At 45.0% G+C, this 25,358-nt stretch overlaps 1 long non-coding RNA gene across 1 annotated transcript in view; it reads left to right on the forward strand.

The window, feature by feature from the left end:
• Window positions 1–2,268: 2,268 nt before the first annotated feature.
• Window positions 2,269–25,358, forward strand: part of LOC122939999 — a 41,475-nt gene continuing 18,385 nt past the window's right edge. The window contains exon 1 of the long non-coding RNA XR_006390222.1: window positions 2,269–2,341. This is a non-coding gene — a long non-coding RNA (uncharacterized LOC122939999). The remainder of the gene's footprint in view (window positions 2,342–25,358) is intronic.

Consider the following 25,358-nt stretch of genomic DNA (forward strand, 5'->3'; position numbering starts at 1 on the left):
TCCTTTCTTTGGCACCCCCCATACTTTAAAACATTGTGCCACCTCACAGTAGGTATGCCCCCATTGTGACCCCTCACAGTGATTATGCCCTCATTGTGCCCCCCTCACAGTAGTAATGCCCTCATTGTACCCCCTTCACAGTAATTATGCCTAAATTGTGCCGCTTCACACTAGTTATGCCCACATTATGCCCCTTCACAGTACTTATGCCCTCATTGTGTCCCCTCACAGTAGTTATGCCTATATTGTGCCCAATCACAGTAGTTATGCCCACATGGTGCCCCATCACAGTAGTTATGCCCACATGGTGCCCCATCACAGTAGTTATGCCCACATGGTGCCCCATCACAGTAGTTATACAATCTCTGTGCCGCTTCACAGTAGTTATGCCATCATAGTGCCCATCACAGTAGTTATGCCCTCTCTGTGCCACTTCACAGAAGTTATGCCCTCTCGGTTTCCCCTTCACAGTAGTTACGCCCTCAATGTGCCCACTCACAGTATTCATTCCCTCTTTGTGCCCCCATAACAGTTGTTAGGCACCTTTACAGTAATAGTGCCCTCTCTGAACCCCTATACAGTAATAATGCTCACATTGTGCCCCTCAGTGTTAATTAAAATAATAAATTATAAATACTCTCCTTGTCAGTCCGCTGGATAGATCATCAGCATCTGATTGGCGGGGGTCCGAAACCCGGGACCTTCGCTGATCAGCTGTTTGAGAAGGCAGCGGGGCTCCAGGAGCGCTGCGACCATCTCACTGTTTGCTGCTGGCCCAGTGACGTCACGACTAGTATCACTGGCCTGAGCACGGCTAAGCTCTGTTCACTTGAATGGAGCTGAGCCCCGCCCAGGCCAGTTGATACTAGTCGTGACGTCACTTCAGCGGATAGATCATCAGCATCTGATTGGCGGGGGTCCGAAACCCAGGACCTTCGCTGATCAGCTGTTTGAGAAGGCAGCGGGGCTCCAGGAGCGCTGCGACCATCTCACTGTTTACTGCTGGCCCAGTGACGTCACGACTAGTATCACTGGCCTGAGCGCGGCTAAGCTCTGTTCACTTGAATGGAGCTTAGCCCCGCCCAGGCCAGTTGATACGAGCCGTGACAGATCATCAGTTTAATCAGCGGATAGATCATCAGTTTAAACAAACTGCAGAACCCCTTTAAGGGCACTTTCCACTAGCGTTTTTAGAATCTGCCAGGCAGTTACGGCAACAGAACTGCCTGCCGCATCCGGCAATCCGTACACAAACGGAAAGCAATTTTTTCTAGATACGCTAGACGGATCCGGTGAAATACCAGATCCATCTCATCCGGAATAATGGATCCGGTATTAATTTTTTTTTTAAAGATCAAAAGAGAAACCTGCATCTCTTATACCCAGGCGCATGCGTAGAATTTCCGGAACACATGATACCGGATCCGGCATTAATACACCTCTATGGAAATGAATACCAGATCCGACAAGTGCGATACTGTTCCGGGATTTTGGCCTGAAAAAAAACAGCATGCTGCGTTTTTTTGTCAGGTCAAATACCGTACAAGGGAGGGGACGGAAGACATCCTGATGCATACTGAACGGATTGCTTTCTATTCAGAAAGCGTTAGGACAAAACTGATGCGTTGAGACCCTTTACCGGATTTCAATACCGGGAAAGAATAGCGCTAGCGTGAAAGTACCCTAGCTTGATTGAATTTTTTTTTTAACTATATTCTAAAAGTCTGTACTCTAAGGGTGGAGTCACACATCTTGTACTTGCTACACAATCCACAACAAAGTATAATACAATGTTATTTTATGTTGCTACTTATGTTACAATGTTGCTCTTATCAAACCTCATTCTCTCACAGTATAAAAAATGTACCACTTTTCCTCCTTATTTTTCCACCTAAGGCCGAATGCACAAGGCCGTGAGCGGTCCGTGGTATCCCGGCCTGGCATCCTGCTCGCAGCAGGAGCGCACGGCGTCATTGGTTGCTATCACGCCGTGCGCTTCATACCGCCGCTGCACTACAGTAATACAATGGTATGATCTATATGAGTGTATTACTGTAGTGCAGCGGCGGCATGAAGCGCACGGCGTCATAGCAACCAATGACGTCGTGCGCTCCTGCTGTCAGCAGGATGCCAGGCCGGGATACCACGGAGCGCTCACGGCCGTGTGCATTCAGCCTAAAACACACAAATAGCAATACAATGTTTGTTTACGACTATGTCCATACCTTTTCTTTCTTTCTTATTGTCTTTAATAATTTTATGCAAACTAGGTAGTGCAAGTAACCGATCCAGTACCCGGAGTACACTGAGCATGAGCAGTGGCATGGAAGGAGATAATGAGGTAACTATAAGTATAGGGGACCAAGTTACATCTACTGGAGAAGTATTGGTTGTTGGACACTGTAAAGGGGGAATAATAATCACCAATATTATGCGAATATTGATAATTAATATTCCTAAATAGGAGGAGCCGTCTAGTGAAGACTCCGCCTATTTATACCTTTATATGATAACAATTACACAATATCTTCGCTATGCCTTACACTAATCACTATACTAGCTGCATGCGCCTTACTTACTACCGCTAACAAGTACACACTACAAAGGGTACAAGTAACACAGTATTTATTAACACCTGACACTACGCACACAATACAGTAACAATACACAGCACTACACATATACAATACTCAAACTACGCTACACGTTCCCAATTCCACCCATAAACTAACTAGACAATTCACACATACAAGTATAACAACCCACCCGCCTAGCTCTATACTGTCCCTACGGGGTTACAAGAGGGTTATACAGTTTGTATACAGCAAGGGTCCAGGGACACAGCAGGGCAGAGTAGGAGAAGGTGTGCAGAGTAGGAGAAGGCGGTTAACAGGGGACTGGCGCAGCAGGGGTTAATGGATAAGGGATATCAGGGGTAACAAGGGGCAGCATGGGGTCTGGGATACAAAGGGTTAGGATAATATGGTTGGCACTGCAAGAGAGGTACAATGCCATGCCAGCGTATACTCAGCCATCTCCAGGGCCAAATGGGCCTCTCTTCCTTCAGGCAGCAGTCCTCATGTGTCTCTGAATCCAGTCTGGTTGCAAAGAGCCCTGTTCCTTTGTCCTGGACTGATATATAAGTCACTCTCACCCCCCCCCCCCCCTTTCCAGGGGTGTGACATCATCGTGTGCGTGTGACGGAATGCATGCACTCAGATTGCAGCAGCCAACTGGCTGGCCCCCTGAGGCTCACAGCACCACACGCCCAGCCATGTCACAAACACAAGGTTGGGGCCGCATAGTAAATAGGCTGATAAACCTCAAATCAACCTTTGAAGTCACTAGCCACCTGGAGACATATCCACCCCCTGCAGGAACTTGATATATATATATATATATATATGTATATAGATACTTGCGGCGCATCTATATACATATATACTCATTAGAAACCTGGGGGCATACATGGGCAGTTATAGGCCCATATATATATATATATATATATATATATACACACACCTGGGGGAGAGCCATGGCAGATACACATATATGTCACATATATAAGGGGCATAATGTATTCTAAGGGGGATTATAGATGGGGACGCAGTCATATATATAAGGGGGCACAGATAAGGGGGCACAAGCCCCTACATATATTATAAGGGGTCACATATTTCCCACAGGGGCCACCATGGGCCCCTGGGGATCACCATGGGCAGACGTGCACAGATGCTGGGCACATCTGCGCACATCATCCCATGATGCTGTGGTTAATGTATGCACATATATACCATACATGCCCGCACGTGTTTGCAGGCATGCATGGATATATATGCATACGTCTCAACCCTTCCTCAACAATCCCCCTGTTGTCGGACTATATAATACGACTGTGGGGGAACGGATTGAGATATATTTGCCCCCCCCTCAACCCCATCCTAGGAGGAAGTTCAGGAAGAACTGTAGTGTACACTGTTCTTTAGGTACTTAGACATCCCTAATCCATTTTCCTCCGACCTGCCCTTCACCGTAACCTACCACTCCGTCCACAGGATACACAGTCTTCTTCTTGACATCTTTAGGATACCACACACCCACAATCTCTTTAACAGTCTTTTAGTGTCGGCCACCCCCACTTTGGAGTGACCACACCCCCACAGTCTCTCGGTAATTCTGCCGATCTTCAGGTATCTTCGTCCCCCCAATTCTGGAGCGGGTTCACCCTTACAGTCTTTAACTGGCCTTTCTTTTATCCGTCTCTTGGTGTCAGCCACCCCCACTTTGGAGTGACCACACCCCCACAGTCTCTCGGTAGTTATGCCGATCTTCCGGTATGGCCCGCCTCCAAGGAATCTGGAGCGGGTTCACCCTCACAGTCTCAGTCCCAACTTTCTTCTATCACAACTTTCCAACGTCTGTTTCCATCTTGACGGGTGCGGTTCTCCCGTGGACAGATTAATAGGTCTTTACAAGGCAGGTCAGACTCTTAAGCGGCGATGTCACAGTACCTAAATTCTACTGCGGAGAACACCTCCGCCACACTACACCTCCAGCCCTTCCCTTAAGAACCTCACCGTTCCAGGGTTCAAGGAGGCAAATGAATGAGGCCTGTCCCTATCGTGACCTAACCTTATCCCCATTCACACAAAATACATGTTATATCCCTCCCAACACCAAATTCCATTATATGTGTGTACCCATAGAGACTCATGCAACCTGGCATATCTCTCTACACCTCCAAAGACACCGGTAGGTCGTAGACCCCTCTGTCAATGGGAAACGACTATAGGATACAAATGTGTACAGTCAAAATATAGCTCACCGCAGTGCGTTGGGCGAGTTTTGGGCTGTCACATTTGTACCTAGAGTGTCTATGGGTACACCATCGACCGACAAACAAAATCCAATACAATGTGCTATGGGGTTTCAGGGTAGTACATGTTATACGTCCCGAACCCCCATTGAAAACAAAACGTGTCCATACAATAATATTTGGCTACAGAAACCATGTTTGGTTATGTCCTGAGCCTCCTCCTCCGGATAGTTCTGTACAGTTCTGTCTGGTTCTGGTGTATTTTGGTCAATAAGTCCCTTGACTCTCCGACTGTAGATGACGATCACCAGAACCAGAAGAAGTTTCACTGGGTGAAACAAGTGCTCTTCCACCCGAACGTCTCCGAATCTTCCTCCAGAGCCTTAAATAATGCTCCCGCTGGATTGTGGCACAGTCTTCCATCTCTAGAACACCTCTAGGCAGAGGTCGCTTGGTTGCCAAAATCCAGTGGGATCCTCTGGAGTCTCCCAAGAGCGTCAGGGGGAATAGCTGGCCTCTTCCGTGGCCTCTCCTGGGTTTTTCTTCCGCTCCATATAAAACCTATGGCAGAAGAAAATACCAGGCGCTCCCAGGGGAATTTCTCCCCTAACGGTGTAGTTAAATGTACAAAAATTCCCAGCACCAATACCTTTGACCCATGGGTAGAGAAAGGTATTGGGCTGCCCTTTGTCTCACAGGACTCCTCATTATCCCAACACTGGTCTCTGAACACCCAACCTTCAGAGGAGCGTGTCCTCTGCTACACATCCCTCTGTACCAAAAGATAAGGATGGCCTCCCTACTAGGTTAGGATAACTGGAGTTCTGTGGACAAAGCACCATCTTGATGGCACCGCATCCCTGTCCACTCATGTGTACCCAGGCTGACTTCCCCCTGTGATCCCATCTTGTGGAGGCCTGCAGAACCAACGGCATAGGCATGCCCCGGCTCCCCAGGACCCCACAACACAAGAACACAGTCCACACTCTGCTGCCAAACACTCTGCGTCCAATCCCTAAACCTTGAGCACAACAGTGTTATCTGTATTGATCCGAGACCCTGGTTGCCCAGAATAATATCACATCATCCTTTGTGTGCTGCATGAAGAAGGTCCTTATGCCTTCTCCCGACCAGCAGGATTTCCCGTGTGATATTATCTGCTCGCGACCCTATACGTTCTCGATCCACAGTATAACACTGCTCCACTCCAAGGGGACACAGAATGAAACAAGACAGCAGACGGGACATTACAACACTACATAAATCAGCCTGGTGGAACACACTCATAGACAAGGACCAACATCAACATCAAAAAGAACGTTACAATGGACAACAAAAACACACAACATGGACATGTATAGGCAACAAACGGTGTAACAAATAGTACAGGGGTGTCAAATGTTGCCTAGCCTAGCTTGGCCACTCTGGCCTCTCAGCAGCTGATGAGGCATGTGTCGCCGAGAGGTAACCCCTTTATGGCCAAACTGACTAGACCCCGCTGCACGATTTGTTACCTGAATCCCATCACTGGACACATTGCAATTCCTTGCACAAGGGCAATTCCTTGCAATGTGTCCTTTGTTCCCACACCTGAAGCACCTGATTGGGCTTTCTGTCCTGTGTGTTTTGCAGTGCTTCGCTATATGACCCAAGCCACCACAAGCAAAGCATTTGATGTTTGCCCGGTGTGGCCTAGGTCCGTCCACACTGCAACCGCGCTCCCTGAATTGTTCCATCTTCAGGGAGGCACTTTTCACGATGTTTCTTTTCCCCAAAGTCAGGGAGAAATCTCTGTTAGTCTGGACAGGCTTGGTCTGGTGATTTGGCCTGTCACAGACTACTCTCCCCCCTATTTGCCCTGCATAGGGCAAAGTTTTGGGATATTCCGACCCTGACTTTATGGGAAAAGAAAGGGCCGGCACCAACTTGGTGATGACCTGTTGCATGCCAGTTATTATCTGGGAGCTTACAGCAACGTGAGCCTTCAATTTGGCTACCGTCACACTAGTAGAGGCAGTGCGTTCCTTGAAGGCCTTGACCTCAGTATAAGACTGAGTCAACTGAGCCTCAATTTCCTCCTTCTGCTTCTGCATTTCCACTAATTGTGACTGTATTCGAGCCACCTGCGCATCTCGGTCAACAGTAGACTGCACATTCTCCGCCAGCTGTGCCCGCAATGCCGAAACCTGGTCGGAACTATTGGCACAGCACTGGCAGTGAACAGCCGGAGGAATTGTCTCTGTTGACTGAGACACCAGCGCCACTTCCTTTGGCTTACAGATGCTAGCCTCAAACGTATGAACGAGTTTGGCCAGCATCCGAAGCCATTTAGTGGCCTTATTCAACACCGTCCGTTTGTTAACACAAAGCTTGTCATAACTACAAGCCTGTGCCAACAAATCGGACCACAGCATTTCTGCTGACTTGTATGTGGTGGGGAGGATGGGATTGAATGTACTGTGTTTGCTCAAGTGTTGCAGTGTGGGGAAGTCCATACTCACCGTTTGAGCATCCATCTTCTCCTTGGGGCCGTACCTCCTCGCAGCTGCTTGGAAGAAGTCCATTTTCCCGGAACGCCTCTTCCCGACCAGCTTGACTTTGTACGCTGCTCCCACAAAGATGGATCTCTTCCAGTGACGTATCCTCTTCTCCCTCGCAATCACTCGAGTGGTGTAGTGACCGTGCAAAGCAAATAGCAAAATATTAATTCACAGATAGAACATAGATTCTCTACTAAAGATTTTGATCTGCGTTTGGTGTTGTGAGGAAGAGTCGCGTTTCCTGTCCGAATTATCAGGTCCTAGACGCTCAGACCGCTGACCACGTCTCTCCTAGACGCTCAGACCGCTGACCACGTCTCTCTTGCCTGACAATTCACAGGACAACCAACCTCTAGCCTCAAAACCAAACACAGATTTCAAAATCTAAGCAGTGGGCCTGACTCGCCAATGTAAAGGGGGAATAATAATCACCAATATTATGCGAATATTGATAATTAATATTCCTAAATAGGAGGAGCCGTCTAGTGAAGACTCCGCCTATTTATACCTTTATATGATAACAATTACACAATATCTTCGCTATGCCTTACACTAATCACTATACTAGCTGCATGCGCCTTACTTACTACCGCTAACAAGTACACACTACAAAGGGTACAAGTAACACAGTATTTATTAACACCTGACACTACGCACACAATACAGTAACAATACACAGCACTACACATATACAATACTCAAACTACGCTACACGTTCCCAATTCCACCCATAAACTAACTAGACAATTCACACATACAAGTATAACAACCCACCCGCCTAGCTCTATACTGTCCCTACGGGGTTACAAGAGGGTTATACAGTTTGTATACAGCAAGGGTCCAGGGACACAGCAGGGCAGAGTAGGAGAAGGTGTGCAGAGTAGGAGAAGGCGGTTAACAGGGGACTGGCGCAGCAGGGGTTAATGGATAAGGGATATCAGGGGTAACAAGGGGCAGCATGGGGTCTGGGATACAAAGGGTTAGGATAATATGGTTGGCACTGCAAGAGAGGTACAATGCCATGCCAGCGTATACTCAGCCATCTCCAGGGCCAAATGGGCCTCTCTTCCTTCAGGCAGCAGTCCTCATGTGTCTCTGAATCCAGTCTGGTTGCAAAGAGCCCTGTTCCTTTGTCCTGGACTGATATATAAGTCACTCTCACCCCCCCCCCCCCCCTTCCAGGGGTGTGACATCATCGTGTGCGTGTGACGGAATGCATGCACTCAGATTGCAGCAGCCAACTGGCTGGCCCCCTGAGGCTCACAGCACCACACGCCCAGCCATGTCACAAACACAAGGTTGGGGCCGCATAGTAAATAGGCTGATAAACCTCAAATCAACCTTTGAAGTCACTAGCCACCTGGAGACATATCCACCCCCTGCAGGAACTTGATATATATATATATATGTATATAGATACTTGCGGCGCATCTATATACATATATACTCATTAGAAACCTGGGGGCATACATGGGCAGTTATAGGCCCATATATATATATATATATATATATATATACACACACACCTGGGGGAGAGCCATGGCAGATACACATATATGTCACATATATAAGGGGCATAATGTATTCTAAGGGGGATTATAGATGGGGACGCAGTCATATATATAAGGGGGCACAGATAAGGGGGCACAAGCCCCTACATATATTATAAGGGGTCACATATTTCCCACAGGGGCCACCATGGGCCCCTGGGGATCACCATGGGCAGACGTGCGCAGATGCTGGGCACATCTGCGCACATCATCCCATGATGCTGTGGTTAATGTATGCACATATATACCATACATGCCCGCACGTGTTTGCAGGCATGCATGGATATATATGCATACGTCTCAACCCTTCCTCAACAGACACCAAAGGAGAAGATGTACTAATCCTACAGATGGCGTAAGCTTAGACCCGCCATCTAGACCTGCACATGACTTATCAGAGGCTCTCAGGCTGGATGATTAATCTGGTGGAGGGACAGACACGTAGGGATAGACACTTTTGTCTAGCTCTATACCAACTATTGGTTGGCTTATAGAGTTGAGTGGACACCTGGATGTTCGGGTTCAACGAGTTCGGCCGAACCTCAGAAAAAAGTTTGAGTTCGGGACCCGAACTTGACCCCGAACCCGAACCCCATTGAAGTCAATGGGGACCCAAACTTTTGAGCTCTAAAATGGCTATAAAAATGGCATGGAAGGGGCTAGAGGGCATCAAAATGTGGTTAAGAGCATGGCAAGTGCTCTGCAAACAAATGTGGATAGGGAAATGACTTAAAATAACATAAAATACGTACAAATAAAAAATAATAATCTTGATCTAGGAGGACCAGGTCCATATGGAGTAGGAGGTTGAGGAGGCGGTGGATGTGGCGGTGTAGGTGGAAGCGGCGGTGGAAGAGGAGGAGGTAGCCTACACAGTTTTTTGGTTTTAAATGTTATTTTTAAAATTAGGGTACACCCCAAAACATTGGGAAATATAAGCTGTGATAACCCCCTCCAGTCATGCTAAACACACGTTCAGACAATACACCGGCTGCAGGGCAGGCCAGCACCTCCAAGGGGTAAAGGGCAAGCTCAGGCCATGTGCCCAACTTGGAGACCCAGAAGTTACAGGGGCTGACCCCTGTCAGTCAGTTCCTTGTAGGCGTGTGCACACTTACTGCCCCACCATGTCGCACGTCCCCGTGATGTTCACGATCCAATTTTATATCTGCTCTATCAACTTTTGTTGTTCTTTTATGCGCCTACCATGGTGATCACGGGTGGAGGGGAATCAGGGTTCCAGACCAGAAAGGGAGCGTGAGAAAGAGAGACCACATCCACGGGAGGATTCATTTTTTCAAATTTAAAATTATAGAGTTAAAATATGGAAGAAATTATTAAAGCGTAAAAGTGGGACAACGTTTCAAAGTTTAAGCATTGAATGTAAGGATGTGGCGCGCATTCATCACTGAATAATTTATTACATTTTATTCCCTGTCACCAATGCACAGCAGGTGTTTATTCACATCTAAAATTGGATAATATCAACCCAAGAATGTAACAAAAAAAGTATTGAAATTTATTAAGCTGTCAACTAGGTAGAGGAGGGGTACATTACACCCAAAAATTTGTTTATTTCGCCAGAAAATGTAACTGACAATTTTTATTTATTCTTTTACCGGTCCACTAGGTATAGCAGTGGTACTATACACACCAAAATTGGTTAATTTCTCCCCAAAAAGTAAATGACAATTTTTTTGTTTGTTTAACCTGTCTACTAGGTATAGGAGTGGTGCTTTAAACCTAAAAATTTGTTAATTTCACCAGGAAATGTAACTCACAATTTTTTTTTTCACCGGTTTACTAGGTATAGCGGTGGTACTATACACACCCAAATTGGTGGATTTCACCCTAAAATGTGAATGACAATTTATTTTTATTTTTTTAACAGGCCTACTAGGTATAGCAGTGGTACTATACACCCAAAGATTGGTTAATTTCCAGAAAATGTTAATGACAATTTATTTTTATTTTTTTTAACGGCCTACTAGGTATAGCACTGGAACTATACACCCAAAAATTGGTTAATTTCACCAGGAAATGTTAATTACATTTTTTTTTAACCTGTCTACTAGGTATAGCAGTGGTACTATACACCCAAAAATTGGTGAATTTCACCACAAAATGTAAATGACAAAGTAGTGAAATAATATAAAATAAAACATGTACATAATTTTAATATTTTTATTTATGAGGTGGAGTTCCATATGAAGTAGGAGTTTGAGGAGGCAGTGGACGTAGCAGAGTAGGTGGAAGCGGCGGTGGAGGAGGGCGAGATAGCCAACACAGGTTTTTTGTTTTAATTTAATTTTGTAAAATCAAGGTACATTCCAAAAGAGTGTGAAATATCCAAAATACAAACATGAGCAACTGTGCTGCAGTATAACAATGGCTGCTTAGTGCCGGTATACATGTCGATTCTGGACAAGGTACGGACAAGTCCTGAGGGATCCATGCCTGGTTCATTTTAATGAAGGTGAGCTTGTCCACATTGGCTGTGTACAGACGGCTGCGCTTGTCTGTGATGACGCCCCATGCCGTGCTAAACGCACATTCAGATAATAGACTGGCTGCAGGGCAGGCCAGCACCTCCAAGGCGTAAAGGGCAAGCTCAGATCATGTGCCCAATTTGGAGACCCAGAAGATGAAGGGGTCAGACCCGTCATTCAGTACGTGTAGGCGTGTGCACACATACTGCTCCACCATGTTGGTGAAATGCTGCCTCCTGCTAAGACGTTCCATACACGGCCGGACTGGGGATAAAAACCAGCCCTGGAAAGAGTTGCATACCAGCCCCACAGCATTGCGTCATTATTTACTTGTTTATAAAAGGGGAAAGCATTCATTTTAAAACACATGTGTAAACACGAATAAGAGCCCCACAATAGCTCTTTTGTAGAACCCCCATTGTTCATATTATCACAGTAGACCAGCTTTTCCCTACCAGGATGCCTCCAGCTGCTGCAAAACTACAACTCTCAGCATGCCCAGGCAGCGTTTGGCTGTCAGGGCATGTTCATAAATGTAGTTTTGCAACAGCTGGAGGCATCCTGGTAGAGAAACACTACAGTAGACCATTATCCCATCCAATTGGGTCAGAACTAAGAATAATCAAAAAACTTTACTTTATTATTTTAATATGAAAAAATAAAGAGTCGGATTTGAATGCGAAAATTTTGGGAAATACAGGGTAATACAGCGCACATACCTCTTACATTCAGGGTAATACAGCGCACATACCTTTTACATCCAGGGTAATACAGCGCACATACCTCTTACATCCAGGGTAATACAGCGCACATACATCTTACATACAGGGTAATACAGCACACATAACTCTTACATCCAGGGTAATACAGCGCACATACCTCTTACATCCAGGGTAATACAGCGCACATAGCTCTTACATCCAGGGTAATACAGTGCACATACCTCTTACATCCAAGGTAATACAGCGCCCCATACCTATTACATACAGGGTAATACAGCGCCCCATACCTATTACATACAGGGTAATACAGCACCCCATACCTTTTACAACCAGGGTAATACAGTGCACATACCTCTTACATACAGGGTAATACAGCACCCATACCTCTTACATCCAGGGTAATATAGCGCATATACCTCTTACATACAGGGTAATACAGCGCCCCATACCTCTTACATACAGGGTAATACAGCGCACAAAACTCTTACATACAGGGTAATACAGCACCCCATACCTCTTACATACAGGGTAATACAGCGCCCGATACCTCTTACATACAGGGTAATACAGCGTCCCATACTTCTTACATCCAGGGTAATACAGCGCCCCATACCTCTTACATACAGGGTAATACAGCGCCCCATACCTCTTACATACAGGGTAATACAGCGCCCCATACCTCTTACCTACAGGGTAATACAGAGCCTCATACCTCTTACATCCTGGTAAATACAGTGCACATACCTCTTACATCCAGGGTAATACAGCACCCATACCTTTACATCCAGAATAATACAGCGCCTATACCTCTTACATCCAGGGTAATCCAGCGCCCCATACCTCTTACATCCAGGGAAATACAGCACCCCATACCTCTTACATCCAGGGAAATACAGCACATATACCTCTTACATACAGGGTAATACTGCGCCTCATACCTCTTACATCCATGGAAATACAGCGCACATACCTCTTACATCCAGGGTAATACAGCACACATACCTCTTACATACAGGGTAATACAGCGCCCCATACCTCTTACATACAGGGAAATACAGCGCACATATCTCTTACATACAGGGTAATACAGTGCCCCATAACTCTAACATACAGGGTAATACAGCGCCCCATACCTCTTACCTACGGGGTAATACAGTGCCTCATCCCTCTTACATCCTGGGAAATACAGTTCACAAACCTCTTACATCCAGGGTAATATAGCCCATACCTTTACATCCAGAATAATACAGCACCTATACCTCTTACATCCAGGGTAATACAGCGCACATACCTCTTACATTCAGGGTAATACAGCGCACATACCTCTTACATCCAGGGTAATACAGTGCACATACCTCTTACATAAAGGGTAATACAGTGCACATACCTCTTACATACAGGGTAATACAGCGCCACATACCTATTACATACAGGGTAATACAGCGCCCCATACCTATTACATACAGGGTAATACAGCACCTCATACCTCTTACATCCAGGGTAATACAGCACCCTATACCTCTTACATCCAGGGTAATACAGCGCACATACCTCTTACATACAGGGTAATACAGCACACATACCTCTTACATACAGTGTAATACAGCGCCCCATACCTCTTACATACAGGGAAATATAGCGCCCCATACCTCTTACATACAGGGTAATACAGCGCCCCATACCTCTTACATACAGGGTAATACAGCGCCCCATACCTCTTACATACAGGGTAAAAAAACGCCTCATACCTCTTACCTACAGGGTAATACAGCGTCTCATCCCTCTTACATCCTGGAAATACAGCGCACATACCTCTTACATCCAGGGTAATACAGCACCCATACCTTTACATCCAGAATAATACAGCGCCTATACCTCTTACATCCAGGGTAATACAGAGCCCCATACCTCTTACATACAGGGTAATACAGCGCCCCATACCTCTTACATACAGGGTAATACGGCGCCCCATACCTCTTACATCCAGGGAAATACAGCGACCCATACCTCTTACATACAGGGAAATACAGCGCACATACCTCTTACATCCAGGGTAATACAGCGCCCATACCTTTACATCCAGAATAAAACAGCGCCTATTCCTCTTACATCCAGAATAATACAGCGCCTATACCTCTTACAGCCAGGGTAATACAGCACCCCATACCTCTTACATCCAGGGTAATACAGCACCCCATACCTCTTACATCCAGGGTAATACAGCGCACATACCTCTTACATCCCGGGTAAAACAGCGCACATACAGACGTGGACAAAATTGTTGGTACCCTTTGGTCAATGAAAGAAAAAGTCACAATGGTCACAGAAATAACTTTAATCTGACAAAAGTAATAATAAATTAAAATTCTATAAATGTTAACCAATGAAAGTCAGACATTGTTTTTCAACCATGCTTCAACAGAATTATGTAAAAAAATAAACTCATGAAACAGGCATGGACAAAAATGATGGTACCCCTAACTTAATATTTTGTTGCGCAACCTTTTGAGGCAATCACTGCAATCAAACGCTTCCTGTAACTGTCAATGAGACATCTGCACCTCTCAGCAGGTATTTTGGCCCACTCCTCATGAGCAAACTGCTCCAGTTGTGTCCGGTTTGAAGGGTGCCTTTTCCAGACTGCATGTTTCAGCTCCTTCCAAAGATGCTCAATAGGATTGAGGTCAGGGCTCATAGAAGGCCACTTTAGAATAGTCCAATTTTTTCCTCTTAGCCATTCTTGGGTGTTTTTAGCGGTGTGTTTTGGGTCATTGTCCTGTTGCAAGACCCATGACCTGCGACTGAGACCAAGCTTTCTGACACTGGCTAGTACATTTCTCTCTAGAATTCCTTGATAGTCTTGAGATTTCATTGTACCCTGCACAGATTCAAGACACCCTGTGCCAGACGCAGCAAAGCAGCCCCAGAACATAACAGAGCCTCCTCCATGTTTCACAGTAGGGACAGTGTTCTTTTCTTGATATGCTTCATTTTTTCGTCTGTGAACATACAGCTGATGTGCCTTGGCAAAAACTTCGATTTTTGTCTCATCTGTCCACAGGACATTCTCCCAGAAGCTTTGTGGCTTGTCAACATGTAGTTTGGCATATTCCAGTCTTGCTTTTTTATGATTCGTTTTCAACAATGGTGTCCTCCTTGGTCGTCTCCCATGTAGTCCACTTTGGCTCAAACAACGACGGATGGTGCGATCTGACACTGATGTTCCTTGAGCATGAAGTTCACCTTGAATCTCTTTAGAAGTCTTTCTAGGCTCTTTTGTTACCATTCGGATTATCCGTCTCTTAGATTTGTCATCAATTTTCCTCCTGCGGCCACGTCCAGGGAGGTTGGCTACAGTCCCATGGATCTTAAACTTATGAATAATATGTGCAACTGTACTCACAGGAACATCTAGTTGCTTGGAGATGGTCTTATAGCCTTTACCTTTAACATGCTTGTCTATAATTTTCTTTCTGATCTCTTGAGACAGCTCTTTCCTTTGCTTCCTCTGGTCCATGTCGAGTGTGGTACACACCATATCACCAAACAACACAGTGATTACCTGGAGCCATATATATAGGCCCAATGGCTGATTACAAGGTTGTAGACACCTGTGATGCTAATTAGTGGACACACCTTGAATTAACATGTCCCTTTGGTCACATTATGTTCTGTGTTTTCTAGGGGTACCATCATTTTTGTCCATGCCTGTTTCATGAGTTTATTTTTTTACATAATTCTGTTGAAGCATGGTTGAAAAACAATGTCTGACTTTCATTGGTTAACATTTATAGAATTTTAATTTATTATTACTTTTGTCAGATTAAAGTTATTTCTGTGACCATTGTGACTTTTTCTTTCATTGACCAAAGGGTACCAACAATTTTGTCCACGTCTGTACCTCTTACATCCAGTGTAATACAGCGCACATACCTCTTACATCCAGTGACGTCTCTTTGATGTATCTGTTCTCTTTCCTCATCTTCTCCTTTCAGACCTTCAGATCAGACCACCAGTTTTCAGCCATTTCTCGCCTCTGCAGTTTTACAAAATAAATCTTAGTTTACTACTTTTCCATCATTCTCGCATATTTTAAACAAATCAACCTACTACCACCAATACTGTGCCGCTGTGCCCCCCAATACTATACTGCAGAATCAGATAATACCCCTGATAATACTAGTACCACACAGAGCCCCCCATATAAAATACCCCTTCTTTGTGGCCTCAATAGATGCCCGCATAGTGCCCCCCAATAATGTGTCAGTAAAAAGGGACCCCATAATGCCCCCCAATAATGTGCCATTAAGTGCCCCCATAGATGCCCCCCTTCATGTCCCAGTGTCATAGTGCCATCCCGCCCCCCTCCCAAAGTGCCAGTATCATAGTGCCATCTCGCCCCCTAATTTGCCAGTATCCTAGTGCCATCTCGCCCCCCCAATGTGCCAGTATCATAGTGCCATCTTCCACCCAATGTGCCAGTATTAAGTGCCTCTCTCCTTCCCTCCCACCCCCTCATTTGCCAGTATCATAGTGCCATCTCTCCCCCAATGTGCCAGTATAAAGTGCCTCTCTCCTTCCCACCCCCCCATATGTGCCAGTATCATAGTGCCATCTCCCCCCAAATGTGCCAGTATTAAGTGTCTCTCTTTTTCTCACCCACCCCCCATATGTGCCAGTATCATAGTGCCATCCCCCAATGTGCCAGTATCAAGTGCCTCTCTCCTTACCACCCACCCCCCATGTGCCAGTATCATAGTGCCAACCCCCCATGTGCCGGTATCAAGTGCTTCTCTCCTCCCCCATGTGCCAGTATCATAGTGCCATCTCCCCCAATGTCCCAGTATCATAGTGCCATCTCGCCCCCAATGTGCCAGTATTAAGTGCTTCTCTCCCTCCCACCCTTATATGTGCCCGTATCATATTGCCAACTCCCCCCCAATGTGCCAGTATTAAGTTCCTCTCTCCTTCCCACCCCCCCATATGTGCCAGTATCATAGTGCCATCTCCCCCCCATGTGCCAGCATTATAGTGCCAACCCCCATGTACCAGTATCAGGTGCCAACCCCCCCCTTGTGCCAGTATCAAGTGCCTCCTGCTCCCCCCATGTGGCAGTAACAGTCGGGTATTTAACAAAAAAAACACATACTTACTCCATGTCAGCGATGCGATGCAGCCTCTTCCTGTGTCCTGTGCTTTATGTCCATATAGGGAGTCAGTACTTGTGTATTTCAGAAAATGTTCTGCTGGGATTCAAACCCATGACATTCTGTATCAGAGGCAAGGCACTTAACCACACAGCTATAAGAGCTGCATAGCCACTGGCTAAAAAAAAATAGCTTTATAGCTATATGAGTTTAGAGCTTTGATAGCCAGTGTACATCAATACACATGACAGTTGCCCAGCGCACTTAGCTCTGCTATATCTCTATATATGAAAGCTGCCCCATCACACCCAGCTCTGCTACATCTATACACATGAGAGCTGCCCCAGCACACCCAGCCCTGCTACATCTATACACATGACAGCTGCCCCAGCGCACTCAGCCCTGCTATATCTCTATATATGATAGCTGCCCCAGCACACCCAGCTCTGCTACATCTATACACATGACATCTGTCCCAAGACACTCAGCTCTGCTATATCTCTATATATCTATTTACTGTATAGTAATACTTGATATATTAGAGCTGAGTGTGCTGGGGCAGCTGTCATGTGTATTAGATGTAGCAGAGCTGGGTGTGCTGGGGAAGGTATCATATATAGAGATATAGCAGAGCTGAGTGTGCTGGGTTAGCTGTCATATAGAGATATAGCAGTGCTGGGTGCGTTGGAGCAGCTGTCATGTGTATAGATGTAGCAGAGCTGGGTGTGCTGGGGCAGCTTTCATGTGTATAGATGTACACTGGCTATAACAGCTATAACAGAATCTACAGTGGAAGTCTCATATTCTTTCAGACAGTGGCTATGCAGCTCTTAAAGCTGTGTGGGTAAGTGATTTGCCTCTGATATAGAAGGTTGTGGGTTTGAATCCCATCTCTCCCTCTCATGAGAAGCGTGCAATTTGTGACATAGGCAAGGGTGTCTATAAAGTAGTAAGAGCGATGCCGGGTGGTGAGAGAAATCTGCTGCCGTCCTGCATGTCGTTACAGTGTGTGGTGTTTGTGGCAGCCGCTACACCGGCCAAGGAACCTCCTCCGCCTTCTGACGGCGGCCACCTGGCCTGCCCGATCCAAGAAATGGCCCTGGTGACATGTCAAAGGTTTTTATCAGTGGGGGTGTGAGTGCTGAGAAGTTCACAAAGAAATTCAATTTGTGATTAAATACTTTTGTCCCAAATCGCACTTCATTGTATGTGGCAGGCACAATGATGGGGAACAGCGACAGTCACATTACGGCCTTTCAAGGGTTAATCAGGGGTTTAAAAAAATTCATACTTACCTCATCTATTTACTTGCAGGAGAGGACATCATGCCCATCTTGATTGGAAAAATGCATGAAATAATGTCGCCGTGTATGTCCAGCGTGATCACGTGTTTTTGTCACACGGCAGAGCGCAAAATGTTACGCGTTTTATTCACTCAAGAAGGCAGCAATGGCCACTCCGTTAGCAAACAATGCGGTGTATGCTTTTTTTACCGCCATTTGGAGAAGTTTATTAGTTACCACGAAGCACGAGGAAATCGAATTTTCCCTGAAATTCAGTTTGAAGTGAATTTGTTTTACTTTGATGGTCATTAACGTCATCTCACCCAATGTCTTTAATCAAGATGGCCATGACGGCCTCTACACAATCAAATTAATAGGGGGAGTATTTAAAGGCCTAAATATTAGCCTTAGATGCTGTGATCAGTGGTGAAAGCAGCATCTGAGGGGCTTAATGATGGAGTAGGCACAATCGCCGTTACATCCGCTACATACAAAGAAACACGCTTTGTAACAAAGTAATTTGTCAGAACACAAATTTCTTTGTGAAATTTGGTGAAGCAGCTGAGTCCTAATTTTCAGTAACTTTGCTAATCTCTAATTGTAAGCTATAAAATGATGATAATCACAGTGATCGCTTAACAAAAAATCTGACACACAAACTTTTTTTTTCATATACTTTTGATAAAAGTGCCTTATTTTGTACCTGTCCACAAATTTCTGGACTGCCACCACCCTGAACTTGTCCTCCAAATAAAATCCCTTATACTGCTACACTGTCCCATCTTGCTGTTTCCAGGGCGCAATGGAACAAAGCGCACAAGTGTCCCAGATTATGGAAACAACCGAGTGGCCTGGTGCTCTGTAACTGCCATTGTAGTGAGAAGGAGCTCCACAAACAGTATAGCAGAACAAGCCACACTGCTTCCAACTATAATGCCAGCTACTGACACACTATAATGCCAATGTCCCACCTCACTGTCAGTGCCCCACCATAATGCCAATGTCCTACCACACTGTCAGAGCCCCACCATAATGCCAATGTCCCACTACACTGACAGTGCCCCACCATAATGCCAATGTCCCACTACACTGTCAGAGCCCCACCATAATGCCAATGTCCCACCACACTGTCAGAGCCCCACCATAATGCAAATGTCCCACCACACTGTCAGAGCCCCACCATAATGCCAATGTCCCACCACACTGTCAGTGCCCCACCACAATGCCAATGTCCCACCACACTGACAGTTCCACACCACAGTGCCAGCTAATGATCCACCACAATGTCAGTGCCCCTCCATAGTGCCAGTCCCAGTACCCACCACATTCTCAATGCCCAACCACAATGCCAATTTCCCACCACACTGTCAGTTCCCCACCACAATGTCAGCAAGTGACCAACCCTCCATGAGCTCAAGTCACCACACACCATATGATTAGAGGGGCAGACAAAATGTTCATAGAGTTGTTTCTGCTCCCTTCAAGGGCTACAATCAGGGGCGGACTGGAAGATTAAAGTAGCCAAGGCAAAAATAAAAATTAAATTAGCCTATGTAGTAGATAGGTCAAAATTGAGAAGAGGCGAGGAAACACAAGTAGGTCAACAATACCATAGCGCAAAATACCATCTCATCAGAACCACTGGCCGGGTACATTAATACCTGATTCTCACAGCTTTAATTACCGCTGAGAGCTTATTATATACCCGGCCAGTAGCAGAGAGGAAGCCTTAGGCAGCCCCCTGGGCATCAACCCACCAGGAAATTTCCCTGTAAGTTTTATGGCCAATCTGCCCTTGGACACATATCTGGAAGACCAAAGCCACCAAATGTATTTTCTCTGGTGGGAATGGAGTAGGCAGTTCTAGGTGATCTTGTACACCACAGAAAAGATTCTACAGATTTGGCTAAAAAATGAAAGTGGGAGCCAAATGGGGAGTTTGGTGTAAGTAAAGAATTTTTGGTTCAATGTAGGTTTTAATTAAATTCTTCCTGCCAAGCCACAAAATAAAAGCACCTAAGACATAGTGGCCTTGCAGTGTTCTGGGGGATGGGTGTCTTATCCATAGTTCTTCACCTCCTAGCAGTGTCTTGAAATGCTGATTGTCAAGGATTCATTTGAGTCCTAGATATGGCTGATCTCTCTGAAGAACCTTTTCCAGGAGCTGGAGCTCTGAACTTTGCTTCCTCTCCACACAGTAGTTTAACAGAAACCCCCCCTCCAGGCAGGAAGCAGGACCAGCCCAGTCCTATAGAGAGGAGAGGAGCGGGGGGTTAGCACTCTTACTTGTTAGCACTTGCCTTCCACATCCTTGTTAGATCAAACTGCCACAATCATATAAAACAATATATAGCATAATACATAGTGTATACAATGGTAGGACCCCCAAATCAGCAATAAGTAATTCGTCACAAATCAAATTTCTTAGTGAAATTTGAAAAAGCAGCAAATCTAATTTTTCATAACTTCACTCATCACTTAATATAATATATGAAGGGGAAGGTTTATCATGCTTTCGCTCCAGAATTCTGGCTTCAAATGGTCTCAAAATAGGGCTTTCAAGGGTTTTTGCGCTCGCTTGTGTAAAAATGTTATGCCGTTTTGCATTTTTATATCACTCACTCCAGTTTTGCAATGTGGGTGGAAAAGTGGATGTGGTTAGCTATGTTACTGAGTTTCACTCCACATTAATCATTGAGACTTTATTAAAAAATCACAAAAAAGATCACAAAAATAGGAGGATGGAGTAGGAAAACTGGACTAGTTTTCTTGACAAAAGAATTAGCTTTAAGGATAAGACACATTTATCAAACAACATGAGACGTTTGGTAAATGTAGCATAAAATAAAACAACACAGACCACAGCAAAACTGACTTCAAATACTCCCTGGTTAGGATAAATTCCTCCCAATGCCCCTATGACTTTATCACAGGTTTATTAGAGGTGGCATTGCCCTTTAATATCACTGCTCTATATACAGTTCTTTATTCAGACTATATCTCTGATGACATCAGCAGCAGCCAGAAGCCCCGCCCCCTTAGAATTCTGATACTGTGTGACATCACAATGCTATGTCCAGGCTTCCATGTGTTGGGGGTGCACTGGATTCTTTTGAGGGTTAATTGTTGGAGAAAATGGATGCGAGAAGAATTGTTCTTCTGTTTATTTTATTCGCTGTATTTTCTGTTGATGGAAAGCCCACAAAAACACCTGCAGGTAATGGACATTATCACCGGGGGTTTATCTCACTGAATGGGGACTAAATATAGTTTTTCTCCTGACATAATTATGGGTCCTAGAGGCGAAACTCGTTTGTAGTCTCTGTGGCTTGGAGCTCAGGTTATAAGACAGTGGAATGTGTGTGACATTGCAGCTGAGCCCCATTTACATGAATGGCAGTGAACTGCAATACCGCACACAACCCATGGACAAGAGCGGTGATCTATTGAGTTCAATGTGTCCATATTTGTAGTAGACACCCATTTACTATAATGATGGCACCCAGAATGGTATCACTGAAAAACGTAGCACTGATCGCTATGAAGATGTACAGTAGTAAGGAATTAATCAGCACAAAAGTATGAATATCCGGTCTAAACTCATGTTAGTGTCAATATTTAGTGTCAATAAAGTTTCTATTGGGGGATTATTTTTTTACTAAGAATATCCCCTTCTCATATAATGTGCATCTTTTAGGTGTTACCTCTGATGACATCATCAGTAGCAGCAGCCTCGTCCCCAGAGCTCTGATGATGGTGACATCACACCGCTGTGTCTAGTCTTCCATGTGTTGGGATAAATGGGAATCTTTTGAGGGTTTGCAGTTGGAGGAGATGGAGCTCAGCTTGTTTTTGCTGAACAGAAAGTCCCAGAGACACCGGGCGGTAATGGACGTTATCACTGGGAGGGTTGTGTAGGTTTCTAGGGTTCAGTTAGTATCTCCACCTCATGGTCCAGTTTCAGGGGTTCAGCTGCTGATTGATTTCATGTCTTTATTTTCCTTCATTCTTTTATGGACAGTGACTTTCCATGGATCACCGCGGACAACGCACGGTCCGGACAGCGGAGGTGCGAATAACAGTGAGTAGTCACTTATTTCCTTTCCTATAATGATGTGCCCCTTATCCAGATGTTACCAGTCCACAGTCTAGCAATCACCACCGCTATACCCAGCCAAGCTGCCAGTGCCTACCAGCTGATGTCCTCGTGAAGGGCCCTGCTGGCATCAGGAGGATCTAGAGATGTTGGACAATGTCTTGTAGAACTTTTTCTCTCTATAGTAAGAATTAATAACGAGCATCACGTTTCTTTATTACCAGACATATTGCGCATTGTCCTGACGGTTTTAGGAATATTTCTTTTTGCCGCTCTGATTGTCATAATTTGCTGGTGAGTTTCCTTTTTCTTCTACTCTACACATCACATTATTCGTATAAGATTTAATGTCTGACCTACAGGTGGCGCAGTAACTACAGCAGCCAGTCTATAATACAGGGGCTGGATCGGGCAGTGCTATAATCAGGTAGTCGCTGTCCTCCCTTTCCCGCTGCTATATTATGATATCATATACACTAAGACACCAGATCCTTCCTGCTTGTTATACTGCACCTTTATATCCCAATCTCTGTAGTGGGGGAGGGGTCCATGGGTGTTTTCTGATGGGGAACTGAATATTGTCATCTGTACGGCTCATGTAAGGACTTTTCTCTGTCTCACAGTTATATGGCCTATCGTCAGCGTGCTAAAAAGAAAGAAAAGGATCTAAAGAACTACAAGATGTTTGAGGAAGCTTTTTTAAAGATGGTTGCAGTGAAGAAGCCGGGTAATAATTAGCTATTTAATAACTTATATAAGCGGGGTACAGATAGAGCCTAGGGTGACCTCATATCTGGTGATCACACACATTGGGGCTCCTTCTATTACCCCAGAAACCAGCAGAATGCAGTGATGAGACGGCTTGTGTCTGCCCTTGAGCTGCACTGCTATATTATTGCACTTGCTCATATTACTGAAAGAATAGATTCTGCTCCATATTCTACAGATGTAGCAGCGCTAGCGCTCACAGTGGAATCGCGTGAGTGCAGAGCGATATCCTGTAGAGAACGAAGTGCGTAAAAAGAGTAGTTAGAAAATCCAGGGTGCAATTTGTGTTTCTATGGCAGATGGCGCATGGAACTGCAGTTTTATACTAGGGAGAGAGCGCGATCTACAGTATATACATGTATCTATCTTTCTATCACTCTATCTACTGTATCTGACTATTTATCTATTTGTCTATCATCTACTCCAGGCTAGTGCTGCCGCTTGCGGGACACCTTGGTATTGTAGCAGGACATAAAACCGATCATTTTCTGCAGGCGCCATCATCACACTCCTCTACAGACCAGATCAGGGGTCCGGACCACCTTTACTTTAACATGCAGTATGCCACCAAAATACAACACAGAATAAAAGGTCTTACTGCAAGTGTCTGGTGTCTGGATTACTCAATCATTCTTCATAAAGCCTGTTTGAATGGTGCTCCATAGGAAGAAAACTGCCGGCTTTACCACCATGCAATCAAGAAGTAAAAAATCCTCGGACAGTCGTCCATAAATTTTTTTCTTTATTTCATATTATCATTAAAAAAAAAACATGGAGAAACAGTGGATAAAAAACCAACGTGTTTTGAAACGACTTATTCATACTGTAGGATGACTAAGGATGATATATGCTTCATCCGAAACGCATTGGTTTTAAATCCACTGTTTGGACATTTTTTTTAAATAAGACGAGATTTTATAGACAAGTGCCCGAGGATTTTTTTATTTTTGCATCATCTGGTCATTAAGAAGATATTTCAGTGCGTTAGAAATATTCAAAATTAGAATGTATTAGTTAGAATATTCAAATGAAAATGTACTGAACACTGAATATACTAGATATACTGGAAGTGCAGGGGAAAGTGCAGCCAGAGAGCGGGCATGTGCCAGGAATATAGTACCCCGACGGTGCCAGTCAGCCTCCTGAGGAGGTGCAGCTAGCTGGGTATGTGTGCATCGTCCCCCTGCCTACTGCCACAATGCCAAGGTGTGGGTTTCAGCAGGACAATAATAATTGTTAATTAAATGCTCAGCCCCGCCGTGTCAATATGCATTGTCATTTGTATTAAGCATTATGTTACAGAACATTAGAAAAACTTGAGTCTAGCCAAAGTACAGTATAGGAGAACAAGCCGATAAATAGCTTCATTATATCACTGTTAATCGGAACGCTATAATAGCTGCTAAAACTAATACTTTATTGATTCACAAAAGAGGGAAAGGGGAAGGGGACTAAATCTATATATAAAATTCTAGGACACACCTAGCCACCATTGATTTAGTGTATAAGGACACGTTAAGCCGCATGAGGCAGCAACATTACAACCTGGATGGGGTCGCAAGAAGGTCCACTACTAGTGCGTTACTGAAGGCTGAGTCGTAGGACCATGCGGTCGTATTGGATCCAATCAACCTGAGGTATGCACCGTATTGTGGACAACGTGCTCTGTACCATTACCAGCTGATAGTGCCCTAAACTAAAGTTAGTAAGCTAATCCGTTGATAGACATCTGCCCACAGAAGCCGACCTCATATATAACCGAGTGTCGGCCCTGCAGGCACGAATCAAGGGACACTGATCTAAGCTGGATGGAACAGACAGGCTTGATTGCAGTTGCTCATCAGCTGCAGAGGGCTGCGATCCCAAAGACCTCAGCTGCAGTGTGGGCGCAATGCAAGTCTCATATGGCAAACATGTGTTCGTCCCCACAGCGCTCGACGCGTTTTG

Source organism: Bufo gargarizans, chromosome 6 (genome assembly GCF_014858855.1).
Source record: "Bufo gargarizans isolate SCDJY-AF-19 chromosome 6, ASM1485885v1, whole genome shotgun sequence".
Classification (NCBI taxonomy): Eukaryota; Metazoa; Chordata; class Amphibia; order Anura; family Bufonidae; genus Bufo; species Bufo gargarizans.